This window comes from Lemur catta, chromosome 1 (assembly GCF_020740605.2).
Source record: "Lemur catta isolate mLemCat1 chromosome 1, mLemCat1.pri, whole genome shotgun sequence".
Classification (NCBI taxonomy): domain Eukaryota; kingdom Metazoa; phylum Chordata; class Mammalia; order Primates; family Lemuridae; genus Lemur; species Lemur catta.
Window position 1 is genome coordinate 64,353,943 of NC_059128.1, and position 23,619 is coordinate 64,377,561.

At 40.1% G+C, this 23,619-nt stretch overlaps 1 protein-coding gene across 1 annotated transcript in view; it reads left to right on the plus strand.

Moving 5' to 3' along the window:
- LOC123630197 overlaps nt 1-23,619 on the plus strand; it is a 154,958-nt gene that overhangs the window by 52,802 nt on the left and 78,537 nt on the right. The window lies entirely within an intron of this gene.

A 23,619-nucleotide genomic window follows, 5' to 3' on the forward strand; every position in this document is an offset into this window, starting at 1 on the left:
GAAAGAGCTTTTGTTTTTCCCTTAAATTGACTTGAACTGAAATTTCTACATTTATTAGTGAGGAATTATTTTTTCATTTATTCCCAATATTTCTGAAAATTTTAGTTCAATCACTAAATAAAAACACTGAAGTTCTCATTTGTCATCTCCAACTCATGCATAAGAAGGTATTAGTTTGACATTATTGAAAAAAATTTACTCTTTGCTTAAAATAACCCCTTTCCACTTCCTAGACAACCATATACAATAATGATCAACATTATTAATAACCTAAGAAATGCAAATTTTAATAACATAACATTTTTCACTTAGCAGATTGGCAAAGACTAATAAGATTGATAATACTAGGTATCAGACAGGAAAAATGCAATCTCATACACTAAAGGTAGAGGGTTAATTAAAATTAGTACAGCATTTTGGAAGGATATTAGACATATCAACATTTTAAATATGTACCAATTTCTGCAAAAATATTTGAACATATACACAATGGTTGTGTTTTTTACTATTGAAAAATTGGAAAGAGTATGAATATCCATCAATAGGAAAATGGTCAAAATATGACATATTTTTATCAAGAAATAACATATTACAGTTTTAAAAAATAGGGTACATTCTCTTTTTATGTGCATACACACTATTTTATATATTATTTAACATATACTTTTTCAGGTAAAAATACTTTGTAACATCTTGTTAAAAATATTCATTTTTCTATGTATGTGAATTATATAGTCACAGAAGGAAGTCTAGGAGATTGTATGGCATGCCATTAATAGTAGTTATCTCTGAAGAGTGGGTTTATTGTAGCCTTTTATTTTTTATTTTATGCATTTTTGTATTGCTTATATAATCAAAAGAATTATAAATATTTTAAAACATTTATGCAGTGCTTCCTAGGCATGGGTCACTGAGCTCTGGATTGGGACTACAAAGATGCATAATAATGGAACTTGATACTGTTCCCAAACGGTTTATGGTTTAGTCACTGAACACAGGACAACAAATACATACGGTAATATCTTGTGACTATTATGATAGAAGTTACAAAATATTCAGTTGGATTAAGGGTTTGAGTAGGAATTGGGTATGAATGAGAATAAGAAAGCAGCCATAGAAGGAGTTTGCACTGAACCTTGGAAGACGTGATATTTGATTTGGTATTTGATAGTTGAGTAGACAGCAGGGGGAACATGAGAAAGTAAAGGCCTGGATGATGGCGTCAAGTTTGACTTTAGGAAGCACAGGAAGGTTGACTTGGCTTCAGTACACGAGCACCTGTGTACGTCAGTGCCGTTATCAGGGATGGTGAGGACCATGCATACTGCGAAGAGTGGACGGGATTCTGGCCTGTGCGTCAGGAAATGGCTTTAACACATAGATGCTTTGTGAATCTAGATAAAGTCATTTCCCCTTTGTGGACTTCAGTTTCTTAATCTGTAAAGTGAGAGGTTGGGCTAGATTAGTGGCCTTCTGTGCTTTTGCTTTTCCCTTTCTTTCTCTGGCTGTCAGTTCCCAGGAAGGGTGCATTCCCATTCACCGTTGTGTCTTTGCTCTGGGCTATGTCTCCTCCCCTTCCTTTCCTTTTTTTGAAAATAGAAAAATAAAGAGGCCTATGTGATGCCAAAAATGAGATGAGATTGAACTGAAATGCACAAGAAGTGATTTGGGGATTATTGTTTTGAATGAACTACTAGGGATGTAGCAGGGGGAAGTGAGGCTGAGAAACTTAAGTATAGGAAGCCCACTTAGGTTGGTTATTGCAAGTTTAGGAAGGAATTTGGTCCGAGGAAGGAAGGCAGGGAGAAAAAGGGACAGGAGCAGGCATTTGATCCATTGTTAAAGTCGAGAGATAATAAAGTAACAATGAAAAGTGAGAACAATTTTTCTATTTTAAAAAGCTAACCAACTTCAGAGAATAATTTCCACTTTTCTGGTGCTGTGCTATTTTAACCTCTTGCTAGGGATAGTCCTGATGTTATTACTGTACCTGAAAACAAATAAGGGAGAATATGTGCTATCATTGATCTCTGCTAAGTGTATTATTGCTACCAAGAGATCAAGGAAAAAAGTAAATGATTACCCAAATTCCTAAGGACTAAAACCTTGAACAGCAAAATATTATGATGTGTACTCAGCAAAAATAAGTCTTCTAAATAGCCAAGAAGCATTAGAAAAAATATTAACCTAGGAGCTTTTGGTCAATGTTTGACTTATCATAAATAAATTTTAAGTATGGAAGGTAGGTTAAGTTTTGAGCAGTAAAATTTATGTAGATTTATTACTTTTACCCTTAAAGTTACAAAACTACAGGAAAACTCAGCCATTTCTTTTATTTCAACTATTTGTGTGGGGAGGGGGAAAATGGGTTTGAAACATGGAAGCCTCTCTCTAATTTATTTAGTAAATCTATATAGAGAGATCAATATAAAGATTTTTACCTCATTGATGTACTTTTCTTTACATTTGAGTTCTGAAAGCAATGTTCAGATTTATAGCATACTTGGTTTAAAATAGTTTCTAAAATCTGGTGTATGAGGTTTGTGAAGGGAAAGCAATAAAGTTTATTGGGATCTCAGTACACTTTTTACTTCAGAACTGAAGTTAAAATCAGGCTGCTCTTCTAAAAGGCAAGAATATGGGGTGATAAACATCCAAGGGAGTGTAGTTACTATATTTCTAAGGTAGTTTTGTCTGTGTGGTTAGCCTATGAATGAATCCCAAAGATAGAAGTTTTTTCCCCCAAAAGTTTATTTTCCAAATGCTACATACTTCGGACACCCCTAAAAGGAACATCTTTTTACCTATTTTGTTAGGCAGTCCATGGAAGCTAAGGATAATGTTATTTTCTGCAAAAATTTTATAGTGCTAGAGATTGGGTCTAGTGGTCTACTACAAAATCCTACCTTCTTTAAGAAACATTCCCAAATCTCCCTAGTAGGAATTAATCTGTACCTTCTCATTCATGGATTCATCCATTCATTCAACAAACTATTATTGAGCACCTGCTATGTAGGATTAAAACTGTGAACAAGATAAACACGGTACTTACTGCCATAGTCTGACTGTTTATGCCCCCTACCCTCCAAATTCATAGGTTGAAACCAATCACTAATGTGATGATTTTAGAAAGTGGAGGCAATTAGTAGGTGATTAGGTCAGGGAGGGCAGAGTCTTCATGAATGGGATTAGTGCTCTTATAAAACAGGTCCCAGAGAGCTGCCTTGTCCCTTCCATCTATAAGGCACCATTTATGAACTAGGAAATGGGCCCCTGCCAGTCACCTTGATCTGGAGACTTCTTAGTCTTGAGAAATGGGAGACATAAATTTCTGTTATTTATAAGCCACCCAGTCTATAGAATTTTGTTATATTAATAGCAACATGAATGGACTGAGACACCTGCCTTTCTAGAATTCATGGTCTTCTGGGGGGTTACAGAGTGACTACGTGGTGTTAACAGGCAGCATCAGTACTGCTGTAATGGACGGAGTTCAGGCCATATGCAGATCTGGGAAGACCTCCTGGAGAAAGTGCTTTCTAAGCCAATAGGAGTTAACCAGGTGCACAGAGAGGATTAGGGGCAATATACAAGGCTGAGGAGATAGCTTTGTGAGGGATTGAAAGAGTCTTAGTAGAAAGGAAGTTCAGAGTGGTTTGAGCTTGGAGCTTGAGGGAGGAGGAAGGAGTGGCTAGAGAAGTTAGAGAAATGGTGGCTCTAGAACCTGGGGAGCCTTATCAAACCCACTCTCCTGATGGCAGTGGTGAGTCATTGAGGGGATGACAGACATTCTAGAAAAATCACAGTAGGTGCCATGTAGGGAATGTATTGGAGCGAGACAAGGAGGTCATCACTATTAAAGGTCAGAGAGGTAAGAAAGCAATCACAGAATCCCATTATTAGAGTCTGTTTCCTCCAAACCACTCTCGGTACCAAATATGGCATCAGGTCAGAAAAGAGATGCGAAGTTAGTATTTCAGATACTAACTGAGGCAATTTAACACAGGGAATCAGGGATGTAGGGTGTTGGATGGAAGAGTAAATACTGGAAGCAGAGGCAATACAGACTACGAATTTAGGAAGCAGCTGCCATGCTTGGGGCTGGGACAGATAAAAGGGAATGGATGATGTTAACTAACCTAGACATTCAGAGTAGGAGCTGTCATAGAGCTGATGTGCTGACTGCTAAGGAGGGACTTGGACCTCTGGGAGTGATTGCCTTGTGGCTGGTGCTCAGACCATCAAAGGAGAGTCCATGGCTGGTAGACAGAGTGCCAACAGTGTGGGGAGCTGGAGTTGTCTGCTGCTGTAGAGGCTGACGGGAGCCGGAAAACAGGAAGAGAGTTTCTTCTTTCCACCTCTGCCTTCTAGTCTCCTGCCAGTGGCTGTCACAGACAGACTGTAACACGAAGCGAGTTGCAAAGGGATCTGGGAGATGTGGCTTGCAGATATTTAGCCCCAGCATCATAAAGCAGAATGCAAAGGATGGCTTGGGCTGAGAGACAGCTGGTAAAGTATCTACCCAGGCATTTTAGACAGTAACTCTAGCTGTACCCTGTGGGAAGTGGGTTGGAGGGAGGCTAAACTAGGTACTGGTCCTTCAGTTCAGAGAATGTTGGTAGTAATCTAGGCAGGAGATGGTGTCACTTTGATTTAGAGCAATGGCAAAAGAGAGAGAGAAGTGAGTAGATGTGGAAAGATTTTAGAAAGGAGAGTTAAACAGAATTTGGCAATTTATCTATTGTGAGGGATAGGAGGAGTTGTGTTCTGACTTGGGTGCATAGATAGGAACATAGGACTGGAAACTGTTTAGGGGAAGATGATCCATTCAGTTTTGGACTTGCTGAGTTTTCCATGTCTTGGGTAATCCAGGTAAACTCTTAATAGGACAGTCATTGTGGACATGTGGGCAGAAGATGTAGCTATGATGTGTTTGCAGCCTATAGGTGGTACTTGAAGTCTTAAGAATGAAGGAGGTCACCAAGGGAGAAGAGATCCTAGGGCAGAACCTTAAGGAATAAAATTTTAGGAAAAAACACAAGCTGGTAGAGAAAAGTTTTCAGAGACTGTGAAAAAGTGGTCAGAGGGGTTGGGAGAAAACCAAAGTACATGGTGTCCCAGAGCCAGGGAAGAGCGTTGGAAGAGGTCATGGTCAACAGTTCAGATGCCCTAAAGTTGATCGTTCAGTGTTATTTGTGCTTCTGCTATCATACTCATCAGATATTTTTCCAGTTATTTATGGTTGATTCTCCTCCAATATAATGTAGGCTTGGGATGCTGTGCTATATATACCTCAGCAGATGACATTGGTGTTTTGCACATACTTGATATGTGTTTGTTGCATTAGATTAATCAGAGGTCAGCAAACTCTGGCTTGTAGGTCAGCCACTTGTTTTTATGAATAAAGTTCTATTGGCACACAGTCACGTCCATTCATTTGTCTTGTCTCTGACTGCTTTCACACTGCAGTAGCAGAGCTGAACAGCTGCACCAGAGACCAAAGGTTATACGAAGCTTAAGATATTTACTATGTAGCCCTTTATGTTAGCTGACACCTGAATTATGGTCCTGTATTAGGTGTTTTATATAAGCTTGTAAGATTGTGTCTTTGACTTCTTTTTCTTTCTTACCCTATTATTTTTAAAAAATCGGTTTAATATATTTAGGGAAGGTGTGAAATGTAGACTGTGCCTTTGCAGGGTTGGTCATGGTCTTGTTTTTGGTATGGCTGCAGCAGAGCCAAGGGAAGGCAAAGCTAGTAGGTGGTTGGTTACAGCATGACTACAGGGCTAAGTAGTGCCCTTAAAAGAAAGGCTAGGGACAGGAGGGGGAGGATGAATCCATGCATTCGTGACAGGATTTTTCAGTTCTGTGAGGTACCAGCTACTGTGCTAGGTGCTGGGACTTCTTCAGTAGCTCAGAATCTGGTTGGAAACAGACTTATAAACAGAAAATTACAGTTTTCCCTACAATGAGCTTGGTACAGTGATAGAGCTATGGGCATGTGGTATAAAAGAGTGGCATTTAGCCTAGCCGTGGGAAAAGCAGCAGGAGGAAGAATGATCATACTGAGAGGAGGGCTACCAGGTGCCTGGGGTTCCAGCCGCCCCTGGGAGTGGGTGTAGAGGACATGCGGCAGGGTGAGGCCGTCTACCAGCTCTCTCATCAGACGTCCTGTGTGAGAAGCAGCCCTTCGAGGCCGTGCAGTCATGGAGAAAAGGCAGTTCTGAGAGATCTACTTGTCTGTCACCAAAGTTTGTCTTCTAGGCATACTTTCTTTTTCTTTCTCTCTCTCTTTTTAAGATGACATATTTACTGTGGTTTGAGTTTATGGGAATCATAACCTTCAATTGGTTGATTTTCCCCTTACATAAAATACAAAAGTCATCTTGCATTAATATGTCTTTTGACTAGATTTATGTTGCCTTTGGGGATGACAAAAGCTCAGTGAACTGAGCAGCTAACATAGGCAGGGGAAGTTCTCAGTGTATTTAAAACTCTGAACTGGCAGTCTATTTTACTGTCCACACCCCTTAATAACAAATTGCAGATTCGCATGAATCTGCATTCTCTCAATGACCTGCATGAACTGATTTGGGTAGCTGTTAGGCCTGTTTTATGAATAAAGAGAGACACATACTACTTGCAGATTTGGGTTTATTTGCCAGTGTTCATTGCTTTTGGTGATTCTTTTGGTTGCAAGAAACAGCAGCTTGTTACAATTACTTTAAGAAAATAGGAGTTTTTCATAAGCCCGAATATGAACAGGAAGTTCTGGGGGCTTCTCCCTCTCTCTCCTTTCTCTTTCTCTCTCTGCTCTCTCCTCCTCTCTCTTCTCTTCTCTTTCTCTTTCTCTTTTTCTCTCTCTCCTCTCCATCCCTTCTTTCTCTGCTTTCTCCTTCCCCCACCCCTCTCTGCTCTCTCCTTCCCTTTGTCCTCCCTCTCTCCCTGTTTTTTTGCACTACCCTTTCCTCACTTTACAGATCAGCTTTCTCTGTGATTTTGGCTTGCACGTGATCAGCCTTCTCATCTGAGCCTCACTCTGCATAACTGACCTTGTAGCTTCAGCTCCCAGTACTAATTGGGTATTCTTTCAGAATCTGATTGGCTCAGTTTATCTTTTCAAGCAAGACCATATTGTAGCTGGGTGGACTCTTCCTAAGTCAAAGCTCTCCCTCCCCCTACCATTCTACTCAACCCGGACTGGGGAGGCATACCCATGTGGTTCAGAAAATCAGGAGGTTTGACGGCTTCCCTCAGAAGCACAAAGTGAGAAGCAAGGCATTCCGAGGCATGACCCTGCCTGCCTGGCTCATAACTCATTTCCCACACACAGTTCCAAAGATACCCTATTCTAATGTAATCCAATCATCATAGGGAAAAGCACACATTCACTGAGCTATTCCCTAACAGGGAGCATCTGAAAGTCATAGCTGCTACACAGAGAAGCAGCCATGGGACCACTTAAAAAGCATCATCTCAGTTTGAGTGCATGATTCTCAATGATATCTGTCCCGACTCTAGCTCTCTCATGATCCAGTGAAGCCATTCTGCAATCCATGGACTAAATGGTGCGTGTAACCACTGTATGTGCCTTAGATATAGGGTGAGGACTGCCATCATGCTCATGTAAGAAAGCAGAGAAGAAATCTCCACTTCTCAAGCTATCTTTGAGAAAGACCTACCATACTTGGGTCACTGGCTCAACATATGCTCTGTCTAGTGGAACAGAGCTCACCCTGGTGATGGGTGGCCTCCTTGCAGGCATTCTGAGGCCAGATGCTTGGAAATAGTGAGGTTCTCTGCTTCCTAGGCCCTTGGCTTGGTGCCTGGCCTCTTCTACCAAGAAACAAGTTCCCTGATCTGTAGAGTTGTCCCTAGGTTGATTGGCCTGGGTCTTTGGAAATACTGTGGAATCTTCTCTTTTCTTCCTATGCCTTTTCTTCTAGTTTTCTTCTTTGTGCCTTTCTTGTTAAAATCTGATTGTGAAGTGTCTTTTTTTCTCTTTTGAGTTCTTCAGTACTTAATGATATAGAATAAAATCTCAGCTCAGTGGATATTTCTGAAACCAGATTCTTTTTGGAATTTTTTCCTTCAACTTCTGTTAAGAAATTAGAGCATCCTTGGCCGGGCATGGTGGCTCACACCTGTAATCCTAGCACTCTGGGAGGCTGAGGCGGGTGGATCGCTCGAGGTCAGGAGTTCGAGACCAGCCTGAGCAAGAGTGAGATCTCATCTCTACTAAAAATAGAAAGAAATTATATGGACAACTAAAAATATATATAGAAAAAATTAGTCGGGCATGGTGGCACATGCCTGTAGTCCCAGCTACTCGGGAGGCTGAGGCAGTAGGATCGCTTGAGCCCAGGAGTCTGAGGTTGCTGTGAGCTAGGCTGACGCCACGGCATTCACTCTAGCCAGGGCAACAAAGTGACACTCTGTCTCAAAAAAAAAAAAAAAAAAGGAAATTAGAGCATCCTAATTTTGTAATAGAGTAGGTATCTACAGGATGTGGATTCTGTAATTAAGCTTGTTTCTTTCTGAGCATTCATTCTTTCTTGGCTAATTTCCATGTGGTTTCTAAGTTAATTGCATAGGAAAAAATTGAAAAGTTCTTTTTTTTGCACTCTGTTGACATTACCTTTTTGCATTTAATTGTTTGTGCTTTCTCTGTCTAAGAACAGTGAACTGTCTTTATATTTACATACCATTGAGAAGTATATGATAACTGAGGGGTAGAATTAGAATAGTGGAAATCAGCATAGTCATTCTGTAACTAACTCAGGCTCGAGGAATGCTGCAGCCTAGAAGTACCCAAATCGTCAGCCAGTCATCAAACCGATTAAGGCATTGGTACTTTTTTGAAAAAGATATGTTATTTATCTTAATTTGTTTTAATTTACTTATCTTAATTTGACTAGTAAAAGTTCCTGATTCCCAGTCCTGACTTCTGTCTCTTCAGGGCTTCCTAGGTCTGACTGGGTTGGGTTAGGCTGACCTTATGGGAAACTGTTCCATCAACTGTCACATTGACGCAACTGTCCAGATGCACAGGCAATTTCTGTGTTATGGAAAGGTACAGAGAATTAACAGACCAATTCTGTAATGATGTTTGGTGTGTAAAGCAAGTGGTGATTGTCCTGGGAATGATCTTTTGGCATTTTATAATTTATTGCTTTCTAGATACTTTTGAGGTGAACACAGAAATCTACAAAGTCTGTTGCATGGGGCTATGAGGGAAAGGCTAGACATAAAAGTTCTTTTAAAAAACAAAATGCAGATCTTATGTATTTGAGCTCTCAGTTTGAAGCCAGTGAGTGGTCCCTGAAACAGCAGTGGTTATGAAGCCCTTGCAGGTTCAGAGCTCCATCGGGCATAGTCTGTAGACAATGCCTGCCCTGCGGGCCTGTCCATGGCAGCAATTGTCTTGTTTATCTCTGGGTTCCTGGCGCGGACTTGAACATAGATACTCAGTGAAACACCTTGCTGAAAGGGTGAAAACGTACATAGATAAAGTTTGGGCCCTCAAGTTTCTGCAGGGTTTTATATACGGATTAAAGAGGATATCAATGAAAGAAAACTACCAGGCTGGTATTTTTAAGAATACCAGTCGAGTAGATGAACATCCTTGAATATGCATCTTTGCCCACTTGTTTGATGATTTCCTTTGGAAAAATTCCTAGGAGTAGAATTGGTATTGGAAAGGTTCTGCCTATTTTCAGAGCTTTTGATAAATATGACGGAAGAAGTATCCTCCAGAAGTTTATACCAGCTGGCTGTAGAAAGACCGCTGGCGCCGCCACCTCACTTTCCTCCTCAACACGCATTCCACCTTGTTTGTATTTGTCTCTCCAGAGCTTGCTGAGTGGCATTTTATCAGCGTAGTTGGCATGTTGGGGGAGAGAGAGAGAGAGAATATAAAGTGTTTATAAAACTTCTAAGACAACTATGGGATATGAATGTTTGTCTTGTTTTTTTGTTTATTTTGATGCCCTTGATTCAGTTCCCCCAAATGGATGTGACAATTTCTTGATCTCTGCTTTACTCTCCCATTGGGCAGTACCTTCTTTTTTTAAAAACTGTGTTCTACCTTTCTGAAAATGTATTCTTACAACTTTCCCAGTCATGCTAATTAATGTAGTGTCTATATCAGCTACTGCACCCTCAGTAACCAGACAGGAATGAATTAGTGAACAGGCCAGTTATTAGAGAAACAGGGCAACTTGGATGATGGAGGTCACCTGACACGAAGCCTCAGTTTGGATGAAAGGATAGGGAGAGGTGAGGGCTGGTGAATCTGGGATTGTGGAGACAGTGGGATGCAGGGGCGTAGTGTTGCCAGGTCCTCCCAACTTTTACAACAAACTGGAAATCTGTTTTGCCTAAAATGTTTTTTAAAATGTGTGTGAGCCATGAAAACTTGTTCTTGCAAAACTATCCATTTATGACCTCAGGTCCGTCCATTCCTACTTCAGTGAACTTTTCTACACAGGTGGGGATGAGCATTTTTAAAGTAGTTTTCCTCCCACCTCCCTGTGCCTCCCAATAATACTTAGTACCAAATGGACATTTGCAGAGTTCCTGTTTGTTTCAGACACCTCTTTCTTGTGGTGTCTCCATGACCACTTTTATTCACTTTTTCTTGCTGTTCTGAAAGTGTGTGGGTTCTGTGCAGAGATGGTTCCCTGCAGAGTGTTCTCCATGTTCCACCAGAGGCCAGGGGCTGTCTGTCTCTCTGGGCTGGAGCAGTTCGGGGCGCGCCCATTGCGCAGATTCCAGGTGGAAGCAGAGGCCAGAGTAGACATGTGTTCTAGGTCACACACTCAGAGCTAACGGCTTCCTGAAGCGTTGCTTATGGCTTTCCATTGAAGCAGATCTACTTGTATAATCCGCACCGGCAGACTTAATTAAATTCTTTAATTACATTTCAAGGATAGGCTTAATAGAGCAAGTATCTTCTGATCACCAGCCTCTAAAGGATTCAACTGTGCCTGCGTCTTCTGCTGCTGTGGAGCAGCAACTTCAGATCCTTCATTTAGTTGGTTGCCTGTTTTCCTTGTCTTTCTCCTTGACTGGAAAATTTTTTCCTTGAATATATATCTAATTTGTCTGCGATCTCCAACCCTCATGCAGGGCCCATGTCATAGTGGTTATTCAGTAAATGTTTGTTGAATGAAGAAAGATAGGTCCTGTCCCTAGATGATATTTCTTCGTTACCTCTATTAATAAAGAGCAGAAGCTACTAGGACAGATATATACATTCAAGGCCAGAGGAATGTCCTCTCAGAAGGCTTGGAGCCCACATTGTTAGATTTTCCTGTCGATGGTTCATGGTGAATGACAGTGGCTATTATTTTTTATCCTTTTGCCTATTTGCTGAACCCACAGGACCTCTCTATATTGATCTCTTCTGGGCTGCTGCATTGATTGGCTAACTAGCTGATTGTTCTTCTTCCCTATTAGAGTGTAAGCTCCCTGAGGGAAAGGACTTTATTGATCTTGTTCTCTCAGTATCCTGAATGTCTAGGACAGCACCACCATATCGAATGAGCGTGTGGTCTCACCCCAGCTTTGCTCTTTGTGTATCCATTTTCTGTTTTTTCTTTTTCTTTTTTCTTTTTTTTTAATGTCCACACCACTCTGCATCTCCCTTGGATAACAACACTTCACTCACAGTGGGGCAAGCTTCAGTTGGCTCCTGTCATTATTTTCCTGCTTAGATTGGCAGTTCTATACGGCGAGACAGAGGGGAGCAATGGGAATAGGATGAGACTGTAGGAGAAAGAAAGACCCATCCATTCTCTTTACCTGTCAAGCAGAGGCAATAATGCTACCTTCATAAGTTTGTAAGATGAAATAGGATGACACTTGAGGAAAGGCTTTGTAAAATACACTGTGAAGCACATGCTTTTGCAAATACAAGCTGACATGCTGATGTGCTTGTCCTCCAAAATTCAAGGACCAGGCAGCCCAGGTGGGAGCAGACAGACCCAGGGAACTGATTTTCATGACCTCCCTTTTTGGTCCTTCACAACAGTCCTCTGAAGTGGGTGGCACTATCCTATCGTAAAGATGAAGATACAGGTCTTAGGTAGGATTTTGCCCAAGTGTTACTCATTGAGTAAAGGCAAAGACAGGCTCAGCTCTAGATCCTCTGATGACAAATGTAGACTTCTTTTCGCCACAGCACTTGTCAGGTTGGGGCAGGGGAGAAGTGATCGCTGTATCTTGGCCCCCAGCTTCTAGGTGGCAATCCTGATCACAGGTGCTTGAATGTCTTTACAGTTTGTTCATGTGTGATACCATTAAACTTGTACCAGTGTTAATTGAGTTCACGTTATGGTAGTATTCAATTAATAGATTTTTTCTTCCCTATCAGATACCGCACATCTAGTTAGGTCAGAAGTTAGTTATTTTCTGGAACATGCTGATTAAAAAGGGGTTGACATTGAATGACAGAAGAGCTGATTGAATGGGGCAGAGCCTGAATTTGCATATGGACCTCGAGTCTGACCTGGATTTGTAGGTTATTCTGTTACATCTCAAGACATAGAATAAGGATGCCCACCTGCCCACCCATCCCACTCACAGGGAGATTTCACTGTCATGGGATGCTGGATCCTAACCAAGGCATTCTAATTTGTTGCTTCTGGGGAGTCTTAAGTGAACCTGTAAAGACTCTTACAGTTACCCAACAGGACCCTGTGCAGCTGTGTGTGGAAATCAGGATAATTCCGGGGTTTCTGAGAGTACTTTAATAGAGCACTGATTACAGATTGCAGGCACCTGGTGGTGTTTTTGTACCGAGGCTTGAAGGGTGCAGCTCCAAAGACAAGAACGAGGCTTGACAGATTCCTATCTTTTTACCCTGGTGTTTGCCAGGGCCTGGAATAGGTGCTGAGAACCCCTTGTAACAGCTGGTGTGGTTAGTATGTACTTTCAGGAGACCACCACTGCCAGAATACTAATTCCTAGGCTGATAACGGACATGTGACTTCGCCCAGGGTGTATTCTCCTTGCAGTGGCTCAGAGCACTGAGACTGCAGGAGAGGCTCCTGTCAGATGGGGTCAGCACAGAGGCCTGTGGGTTGGGACTTGGCCAGAGTTACTCTGTGCTTCTTCGACTACCCCAGGCTGTTCCGCTTGGGCAGGCCATCATTGCTTTTGGCCTTGACAGCCAAATGAGAAAACATAAACTGTGAAAATTCAAGGGATAAAAGGTAATAGCCAGGAGCCAAGATTTAGGACTCTATGAGCTAGAGGTATTCTAGCCAGCACTTAATTTTATGCCAACTCCTCCTCCCCTCGCAAAAAAATGAACCTGAGAAGATTCTCCACTGTGACTAACCACGTTGTCCCTTTCTCTCTTCTTGTTCTCGCAACATACATACCACGTGCTCTTTCCTTCCACAAACTTGGGACTGCTATAATATTTCCTATTATCATTTCATGCTTCTCTGATTTTTACTTGAAAGAGCATTGCAGTAAAGTGGAGAGCAATGTCCAGCCGCCTTGGCTTTGCTATTCCTTAGTTGTATGACTTTGGAAGGCAGCTATGCTCACCACTATACCACCAACACACTTCCTTAGTTGTATGACTTTGGAGTCACCGCCTGGACTTCGGTTTCTTTATGAGTTAAATGAGAGCATTGGGGGAGCTAGGCCATCACTAGGATCACTTCCAGCTATTAAACTTCTCAGCTTAAGAATGCCACAATTCTGCCCTGCCCATGCTTTTCAGCTTAGGTATAAGCTGCTGGTGGGTAGAGCCCCAAAAAGATGTCAAAGAATGGTGGTTGGTTGGCTGATTTGTGAAGGTCTTGCAGAGATTCTTCTCAGTGAAATGAAATGATGAACTCTCCTTTGCAGAGCCTTTTAAATTTGTGAAGCTCAGGTGGTTTGAAGCACTGGCAGTGAAAGATAGAAGGCACAGAAACAGTGTGAGGGGAGAGGTAACAAGGAGCGTCCAAGTTGTGTTTTTGAAATGCCGGAGGGGGGTAATACAGCAAAGGAAGTGGAAAGAGGAGTTTCCCTTGAGAACCACCAGAAACCTTTGAAATATGTGCCTTTCATATTTAAGCCCTTTCCGGTTTGGAAAATAGCCTACAAGGTTCATAAAACTGCCTTGTGGCAGTCATCCAAGGTCTTCTCAGGAGTTGACTTCTGTTGCAAACTGCTGGTCTTGAAAGGAGAGTGGCAAACAGCTGTGATGAGGCTTTGGTGGGCGTTGTCCCATTTATGGAGACAGAGATCTGTCATAGAATCTCTGGGCTAATGTATTGTCAACCCCCCAGTTTTATTTGTGGAATCAAAACAAGCTCTATCCTAAGAGACTATGCGGTCCTCTTTGCCAGCTAAACAGCATGACATGCATACCCGAGATGAGCAGATATCCAGAAAGAATGACTTCAAGCTAGAGCCTAGTTCGTTATCTCTGTAGCTGCTGGGCAGGGATGATAACAGTATCTTTTGTCCACCAGAAAGCCAGGCTGGTCAGAGGCAGAACTGTGAAGCAGGGGAAATTGTTCACCTAGAATGCACTCCTTCCTCACCTATCCCTACCTTTCTCGTTTCTTCAATGTGACACAGTAAGGAAGAGCAAAGACTCTTCTGGAGCCATGCTTCCTAGGTTTAAATCCCTACTGTCCCCGTGAAAAGCTGTGTAATCTAGGACAATTTACTTAACCACTCTGAGCTTTAATTTCATCATCTGTAGAATAAAGTCTCTCTCCCCACCAGGATAAAAACATATTAATAAGGATCTTTGAATACCAAAGTCACATATCTAAGTGTATGTACCTCTTGTGTCAGAATTTGTGGTAGCTGACAGGTGGGGAAAGTGTTTTTGGAGACTGAGAGGGAGCCTGTCACCATTCAGCTTCTACTTCACTGTCGTAAATTCAGGAAGCTGACCACTGGGGAGATGGGTTAAAGTTAGATAATAGTCATTGGCTAGGTCCTTATGAGATCAGAAGTGTTAATGAACTTTACTTGAAATTTCACTTGTGAAATGGAAGAATTGAAGGGCACAATGTCTCGCCTTTTAAACTGACAAGGTAAGGATGTGATGTGTAAAGTGGCCCCTTGAAGTGTCACATTTCTTCGGTGCCCCTCACTACTGCGAAAGACTTTATGTCAGAGTCTATCACTGATGACATATCACTTGCAGAAAACTCGCTGAAGCTCTCCCAGGAAACGGTAAAGTGGTGTTATTCTCCAAATCAGGGATTCAAGTAGGAAAAGTTTTAAAATTGATGTTAGATTTAGAGAATATTTTGAAAAAGTTTTGCTCCAATTTAAAAAATTTTAGAAAACATGTAAACTTGTTTCAACTATATCTTCGGTTTTTATAAGTTTCATACACTTAAAAATGGAAGTCTCCTTAAAGTCTCATGGTTTCTTTAGTGTCGTATTTGAAATCTGTTCCCAAATACAATTAGCTTAAATCAAGAAAACTTAAAATTGACCTAAGGTTTGAATCAACAAATATCTGATGTAAAGGACTTATCTTATACTTGCTGGAGAGTTTATTCATTTATTTGTTTCTTTAGTTTTAGTGGTAGCTACATTTTTGTTTTTGTATTCTATAACTTCTGTTATCAGTCAAACCGCCCTCTAACAGGAAAACATCTGAACCTAAGCCTTCCACTTTCTTTCATGTATGGGTTTAGTGCTTTTTCCCTCTTCTGTCTTTTCTTCACTGTAAGTAAAAGGAACATACTCATTCAGCAAGCACACCATTAAAATGTTTATTTCCATGTTAAGTTAATCCCTGTGTGGCTTTTGTCTGTATTTGAACGTGGTTGGGATAGATTTAGCTACTGCCAGTGCCATCTGCTATCAGTGATGTTCTCAAGTCAATACATTGTTTTCTTCATTTGCCAACCAGCTATTAGGTGCCACTATGACATGAGTGCTCAGTAAAAATTGGTGGATGCAAACAGTTTGAGCTCTTTTTGGTTTTTGTTTTCTCTATTTGTTCTCTTTTTTGTTGGTTTTGATACGGTTCAGTTCACTTTTTAAGGCCAGTCTGACATTTTGATTGATAATCTTGTCATAATCTCTAATGTACCAATGAGAGCATTCCAGCTTGGCCTTCACTTTGATACTTTATTTCTACCCATTACTGTAGAATGGGTGAGGTAGAACCAACTTAAATGGTTCTTGAAATTTAAACTTGTAAATGTGGAGGTCCTGTTATAGAATCCCTTGAATGCGTGATGCTTATGAAATCTTCATCTTGCCTTAATGAATCCTCCAAATGGCATATCCTTTGTAGCTCTTGGTGGTGTTCTTTTTCAGTTTTGTCATAGCATTTGTTAAAGTTTAGATGTAGTGATTGACAACAAGATTAAAAAGTACACACACAATGTAAATAAACTTGTATAAACACAGGTCTTGTCTGGGTGTAGAACAGGATTTGTTCTTTGGATCCAAAACCTACAAGAAGAATATGCTTACTGAACATATAAACAAGGAAAGAGGAGATGAAAATAGTCTAGGCTAGGTTTATAATTGAAGCAGACATGAGTCACAGGCTCAGAGAATCAGTCCTGTGAACATAATGTCTCCTATAAGGAGAGTTAGTGTATACAGGGAAAAGAAAGCCAACCAGGTCTCCTAGTATTTGGCCGTCTGATGGTAGAAAGATTTCTTATTTCCTTCCTTAAAGAGTTAAACATTATGACCAGGGATGTTGTGCATGGCTGTGCTGTTTTTGCACTGCTCCAGAGGTGGTTGTCCGAGAGAGCAGGCACAAGCTGATCTGCAGTCGGTACTCTGTTCACCAGGCCATGGGCCCTGCAGCCCACAGAGCTGGTCAGACGATGGGTGCCATTTTCATCTCACAAGAGTGTCTTCCAGGCCTGTAGTTATTCACAGCATTTGCTTTCCTTTCTCATAACTCTTTGAGGGTGGTAATTTACTACTTTACTTTGGTGTTCTTAACACTATGTCTGGACTGGAGCTGAAAAGAGAGTAGGGTAGCCTGATAATTGGATCACAAGGAAATGTATTTTGATGTGTCTTCCGGTTTGGGGGGAAAGAGTATACCTCAAAACCATAATGTTTAAGGAGCACTCTAGTAAGGTTATCATGTAGTAAGGACACTGTCCTGCAGAATCTCTGACCTATTTTCTCATTTCAAAATCCAGAGGTAATCATATTAACATTTTGGAATACTTTTTTCTAGACATCTCTTTATGCATATGAATATATACATACACTTGTACATTTATGAGCACATTTTCTGTTTTGTAACCTTCCTTTTTTCATTCGGTATTATTTCATGGTCACTTTTCCAAGTCAATATTTATAAGTCTATGCCATGGTTTTAAAAGAACATGTAATATTCTGGTGGTGGATGGTCTATACAGTATTTAGGCAATGAAGATTGATAGCTACTTAGGTTGTTTATAATATTTTGCCCTTAAAAATGAATCTGAGGTAAGCATACATCTATGATACACATACACATGTGAATGCTCAGACCATTTTATCTTATAGTAGACTTGCTGGTTCGTGGGGCTCCAACTCAAATGCTAATCTCTGTGAGAGAGGAACTATAACATGTCCTCATAATCCTTAGACCACTAGGGTAGGTTAAAAATGGCAGTTTATTATTCATAAAAGCACATATCTAAGGATGCTAATTTACAGTCTTGAAGCAAACTTGGAAGATTCATTTAGTGGTTATCTTGATTGTACATGTGGACTGAATGTGGAAGTGCTTTGTAAATCATGAAGCGCTGTGCAAACTTTAGGAATTCACTGCTAGGGCTTTACGGAGTATCTACCATGTATGGAGCATTTTCATTTATTTTATAAATAATTTATTAAATACAAGGGGAAAAACCCAAAGACAGTGGTTCTGAATCTTGCTGTACAGCCAAATAAACCAAAGAGTTCATCCAGAAAACAAGTCCTAGGCCCTGCCCCTCAGGTCCCCTGGATCTCGGTGAGCAGGACCTGGGCACACGAGGCGACGTAGATATGCAGTCTTTGTTTGAAATTCTTCTTTTGAGATATTTCTTGCCTGTCTCCAGCTATTTTTCTAGCAGAATAGAAAATATTTTTACTTTTTGTTAATATCCCTGTAATTTTTGTTTTTCCTATTTAGAAGTTTCTGGCTTCAAGTATGTTGTTAGAGGATTTTCTATATACTTATTGATTTAGTCTCAATTCTGTAAAGCTTGTGAAGCCCCCAGTATGGGTTCTTGGTCTGCTGTTTCCATCTGGTTTCTCACCATTGCAAGCCCATGCCATAGCCTTTGTTGTTTGTACCAATAAAGGATGATTGAACTTGGAGTGATTGCACTTTTAAACTTTGAATGTTATCATCAGATTAAAGTTATCTATCTATTCTACTGGCATGTCTGACTCTTTAGATTCTACTTGGAAGAGCTATTAGTTAAGAGTGGTAGTTGAACTACGTGGAAAGATTGGTTGGTGGACAAAACTTTTTGTCTAATTTTTTGTTTATCCATGTGCTTATATGACATAGACTAACGTTTTCCCCTTGAACTATCTTATCAAATAGTAATGTTGTCTAAGTAAAAATTTTGTGTTTTAATAATCAGTGACCCTTCCTTAAGTAAACATTCATAAAGGGGCTAAATTGGCCTCAAATTATCTCATTGGTCCTAATATATGACATCAAAAAAATAAAATTGATTTTCTTTGCACAACAAATGCATATTTTCTGATTACCTATAAAGTTTTCAAGCTTTGGAGCAAAGTTAACATTTTTAGATTATTTTTAGATTTCATGATTGTGTAAAAACATCTGACTTATAGCATTTAGTATTTATATTCTGTGAAGTTTAAGCAAGGTAATTTAATATTTCTCTACTTTGGTTTCAACATTTACAACATTGACCTTTTCCTTGTTAAGGTAATTGTGTTTCTTTGTCAAGAACTGAGGCATAGAGAAGAAACAATTAAATACAGTTAAGCTTTATTCATGTGCATCCTTTAGAATGTTACACTGGGCAGCGTAGAGGGTTGATTGTGAATTGGGAGCAGTACTGGAACCCTTTTACAGGAGGCATCAAAATCATTCAGGCCAGGGATGGTGAAAACCCAAATTAAGGTGGAGGAAGTGAGAATGAAGAAAAACTGATAAGAGTCCAGAAATATTAAATCAAATCCATAGGACTGGGAGCTTGAGGGGTTTGCGGGAGGAGGAGGAGTCTAGGTTAATTCTCAGTGGAAATGCTCGGTTTGCAGCTAGATACATGGGTTTAAAGCCAAGAAGGCAATCTGCACTAGATGCATGATTAGCGTCATCAGATTATAGGTGGGAGTCGAAGTTGCACTTGTAGAATTTCAAAAACAAAGTGGCAATGCAGAGAAATCCAATTTTAGAAAATAATCTTGTTTCTAAGTTATTTGGGTTCACCATACCGGAGTTCCTGTGCCCTGGAGAGGACCAGCTGATTCTCCTCAAGTCTTCCAGGGTGATATCACCTTGGCTCTTAACTTTGAAGACTCTGAAACTTGACAGCAGCATGTTGAGTGCATCAGCCTCCGTGTTGAGTTACGTTAACTAGCTTCTGAGGCTGATACCTAAAATTCCTGGTTCCTCATTTACACTGGGAAGTATAACTGTCAGACAGTCCAAAATCCTTGTGTTGGCACAGCCACAGGGCCAAAACATGATCAGAAGATTGCATGTTAAACATGTGGTCAGAATAGAGAAGTTAATGAAGTTAGACAATTCAAATATCTAATAGTATTAAGCTAAATAGATGACACTGTTGTCTCATCAGAGGAAGTTCTTTCTTCTCAGATGAGAAATATTTAAGGCCTATAGACTATACCCCCCGGGAACCATCTATATGATAATGAATGCCTTGACAATGGCAATTTTTGACAATTTTTAATTTGCTGGAAATTTTTAATTTCCCCATCCCTACTCCTGGTCCTCTGACCACAGAGGACAAACATAATTTCCACTACTAGAGACCAAAAATGTTGATGCTGGAGGACAAAAACATCTTACACTTGTACTCCTTTACTTATGTGCTTCCTGTGCCTGATCCTTGAGGTCATCTGAGTTTGCAACTCCTACCCTAAAGGACAGTCTTATTTCCTGGTGGCTTGGGTGCTGGAGGGCCATCTCCCCACAGTAGCCATGTACTAAAAAGAATGAGTATGTACGGATGAGGTGGCCAAAGGTGAAAAGAAGATACATGAAAAGGCCTTGAGGAATATCAAAACTAACCATGATTAGTTTTTGCAACTAACACTTAAGGCTTACCAACTGCTTTGACTTGCAAATCATATTGTAGGTTGGTTTCTTGGATGGAAAAGCTTCATAATTATATCCTATAGAAGCTGTGGACCAGGAAAAGAAAAAGCTTCCATGGGGTGATGCAGGTTGACGTAAGTGTGTTCACTGGTGCACTACTGCTGTTGTGTTCATTTTACGTTCTTGCAGTGGGGTCTCGGACAGTGAGGTGTAAGACCTGATAAAGCTGCTTGGTTGAATCAGGAGGAAAAAAAACAATTGCTCCTGTATTCTTTCCTGAAATGATTCATTCTTCCCATTCCCATCACCACCTTTCTCGTTTGGACTTTAGTTCTTTAGGCTAACAGTTTTTAAATTAGGTGGCAGGATGACTGCACGGCTGCATGAGAACAAGTTAGAGTTGTTTAAAATACAGATCCCAGGATTCTGATTTGGTGGGTATCAAGGAGGGGCCCAGGAGTCTGCATTTTTGAAAAGCTTTCTATGCCACATTCAGATGCACAAGCAGATTTGGGATACTCTTGTAAGTTACTGCCACAAAATTATTGCTATAATGGTAGTCCTTTTACTTTCTGATTCTTTCCCTTCTAACCCACTGTACATTACCATTCCCAGGGGGACATTAAAAACATACATATATGTATGCTCCACAAAGGCCTGTTAATATCATTGCTCTGAACAAAAACTTTCAATAATTTCACGTAGAGTGAGTCTGATAATTGCCTGCTACTGAGTTTCCTGAGGATGACACCTATTAATTCCTCATCTTTATTACACTTAGTACAGAGCCTTCCATATGAGAGACCATGTATCCATATGCAGGGGCTCTCATACCCAGGAGTGACAAAAGTGAGGCTTTGGTAAATTAAGTTGGGTTTCACTTTTGCACATACCTTCTGGTAGGGTGGTGACATTTGCTCAGTTACTACAAGTTCAGAGGGCCTTTTAGTTTTCATATCATAGTAGCAAAGTTAATCAAAGTTTTCCACTTTTAAACAAATTTTTAAATTCAGGCACTAGAACAAGTGATCTGCATGTATTTTTTAATTTAATTCTTCAGTTCCAGAAAGTAGGTGAAGATATCTCCATATTGTAGTTAATAAACTGATGATCTGCAATTTTAAGAGATTTACTCATAAATCACATAGGTATAGATGTTGGCGCTATAATTTGAACCTGAGTTTGTTTGATTCTAAAATTTGTGTTCAGCGAAATTACTGGTTTTATCTTTCCTCTTTTTTTTTTTTATTTCTTTGGTCTTAGTCACTGAATATCAATATAAAAAACAAAATGGAAATGTCATTTCCATTTCTCAGTAGTTTTCCAAAAGAAAAGAATTTCCTAAGAGTTTGGTAAAACATGCCTGTTTCTTTTCTTTTTTTCTGACAGATGTTATACAATAAAATGATAGCTTTCTACTTCTTTTAACTACAGTTTTAGAAAAATGTGAATACGAGATGAAAAAGCAAAAGCCATGCTAGTTGGGAAGGTGCTGGTCAGAGAACGTCTGATGAGTTTGGGACTGTGGCTTGCTTTCTGCATTGATCGTAGAATGGTTTGAAGCCACTGAGCTACCACTGGCTTTCTTTTTTACGTGTTCCCAAATGGTGAGAGGGGAGAGGTGTTGGAGCTAGAAAAGAACTAGTCTGTGTTTCTCTCTTTTGGAAAAATCTCCCTGGTAAATTACAACACCCTGCTTAGTTGAAAGTTATGGGGTAAATCATGATGGGGGAAAATCTGTTTGCTAACTTAAAGGAAATCATAATGTATCAGTTAGTGGTCAGCACATTGAAAAACAGATCCCTCTACGCTGTTCTCATTTTGTTCTTAGCCAGCATGAAGAACCTGGTGGAGTAATGATAAAATGTTGTGATCAGAACACAAATAGATCTGGGTATAGATCTATAATATCTAGATCTATATGGATATGTATTCTTGGTGTATGTAGAGATAGGCATTCTTGATGCCACTAGGAAAACCTGCTCTATTACAGAATTAAAACTAGGAGAAATTTCTTTATCCACAGGGATGCTCTTTTTAAATATATATTATCTCTTCCCTACTGGTAGGCTGCAGATGTGGACACGTTACAGGTGGACAGCTGTATTGGGTGCATCTGTGAATCTTGCATTGCAAAAGATATTCCCACAGTCTTTGATCATAAATCGTCTGGATTTAAGTGAAACCTTTGATGTAGTCAGCAGTCAACTCCTGGAGAATTATTATCTTAATTATTTCTTCTATATCTAATACTGAGCATAGAGGTGGCACATAGTAGCTGTTTATTTACCAGTTGGCTTCATTTTACAGCAAGTTGATCAACTCTTTGAGCTGCTATTGCTATATATAGCTGTGATATTGATCCACATGCAGTATCTCTGGGTACTCTGTGCAACCGTCATGATCAAGCCATAGGCCCTGTCTGCACCTTTAATTCTGATTTTTTAGTTGCTTGAACAAAAATTGGTTAGTGATTAAGGCAGAGACTATTTATGACCAGTATGGTGGGATAGAGTTTATTCAAGTTGCTGTTGAGCTTTTTGGATAACAGTTAATATTCAAGTTGACCTTGAACAAAATGGACATGAATAAGCAGAGTTAAGACCATTAACGAAGTACATCTTTTAAAAGACTAAATATAACAGAGGGCCCGTGTATGTGTAAGTTTTGGAGGGACTCACTGTGAGTCAGCAACATGCTGCTTTATTTCTTAATTACTGGGCACCCACTGCCAGTTAGCCACAGGAGCATAACACGCGGGAACTGCCGGGTAACATTTCCAGCATACTTAGCATTAGTCAGATACTTTTTTAGAATTCTGTGTTCACTTTGGCTGAAGAAAAATGCGGATTATTTGTCAAGGGTCCAAAGCATGGCAACTAGATGCAGAGGAGCACTGCAAAGTAGGGCCCACTGAAAGAGGCTAATAAATAAGAACTCGTTACGTAGCCTAATCAAAGGCAGCAGAAGGATATTCATGTAATGGTCTTCTGTTGCATGTATAGTTATTATGTAGAAGATGACATAATTTCCACTATGAATAGAATTAGGGAAATGGATTTGCATTAGACTTAAAGGAGATTTTGAGGGAGTATGAAGAACTTCTTGACTTTAAGGATTGTTGGGCAGTGAGTGGAAAGACTTCTCAAGTGGAAGTGTGAAATCCTGTTCCTTACAGGACAGGAATAGGGTGGATACTGCTTGTCAGTTCAAGTTAGGTGCCTTTGGGGTGGAAATGAGCAAACTTTCTAGATCCCATTTCATGCTGCTCATCTCACATTGTGTTTGACGTTTTCAGGGATCAAATACATATTCCTTTTTGTTTTTATTTTTTCATAGTTATTACAAATATGAAGCCCTTGTTTTTC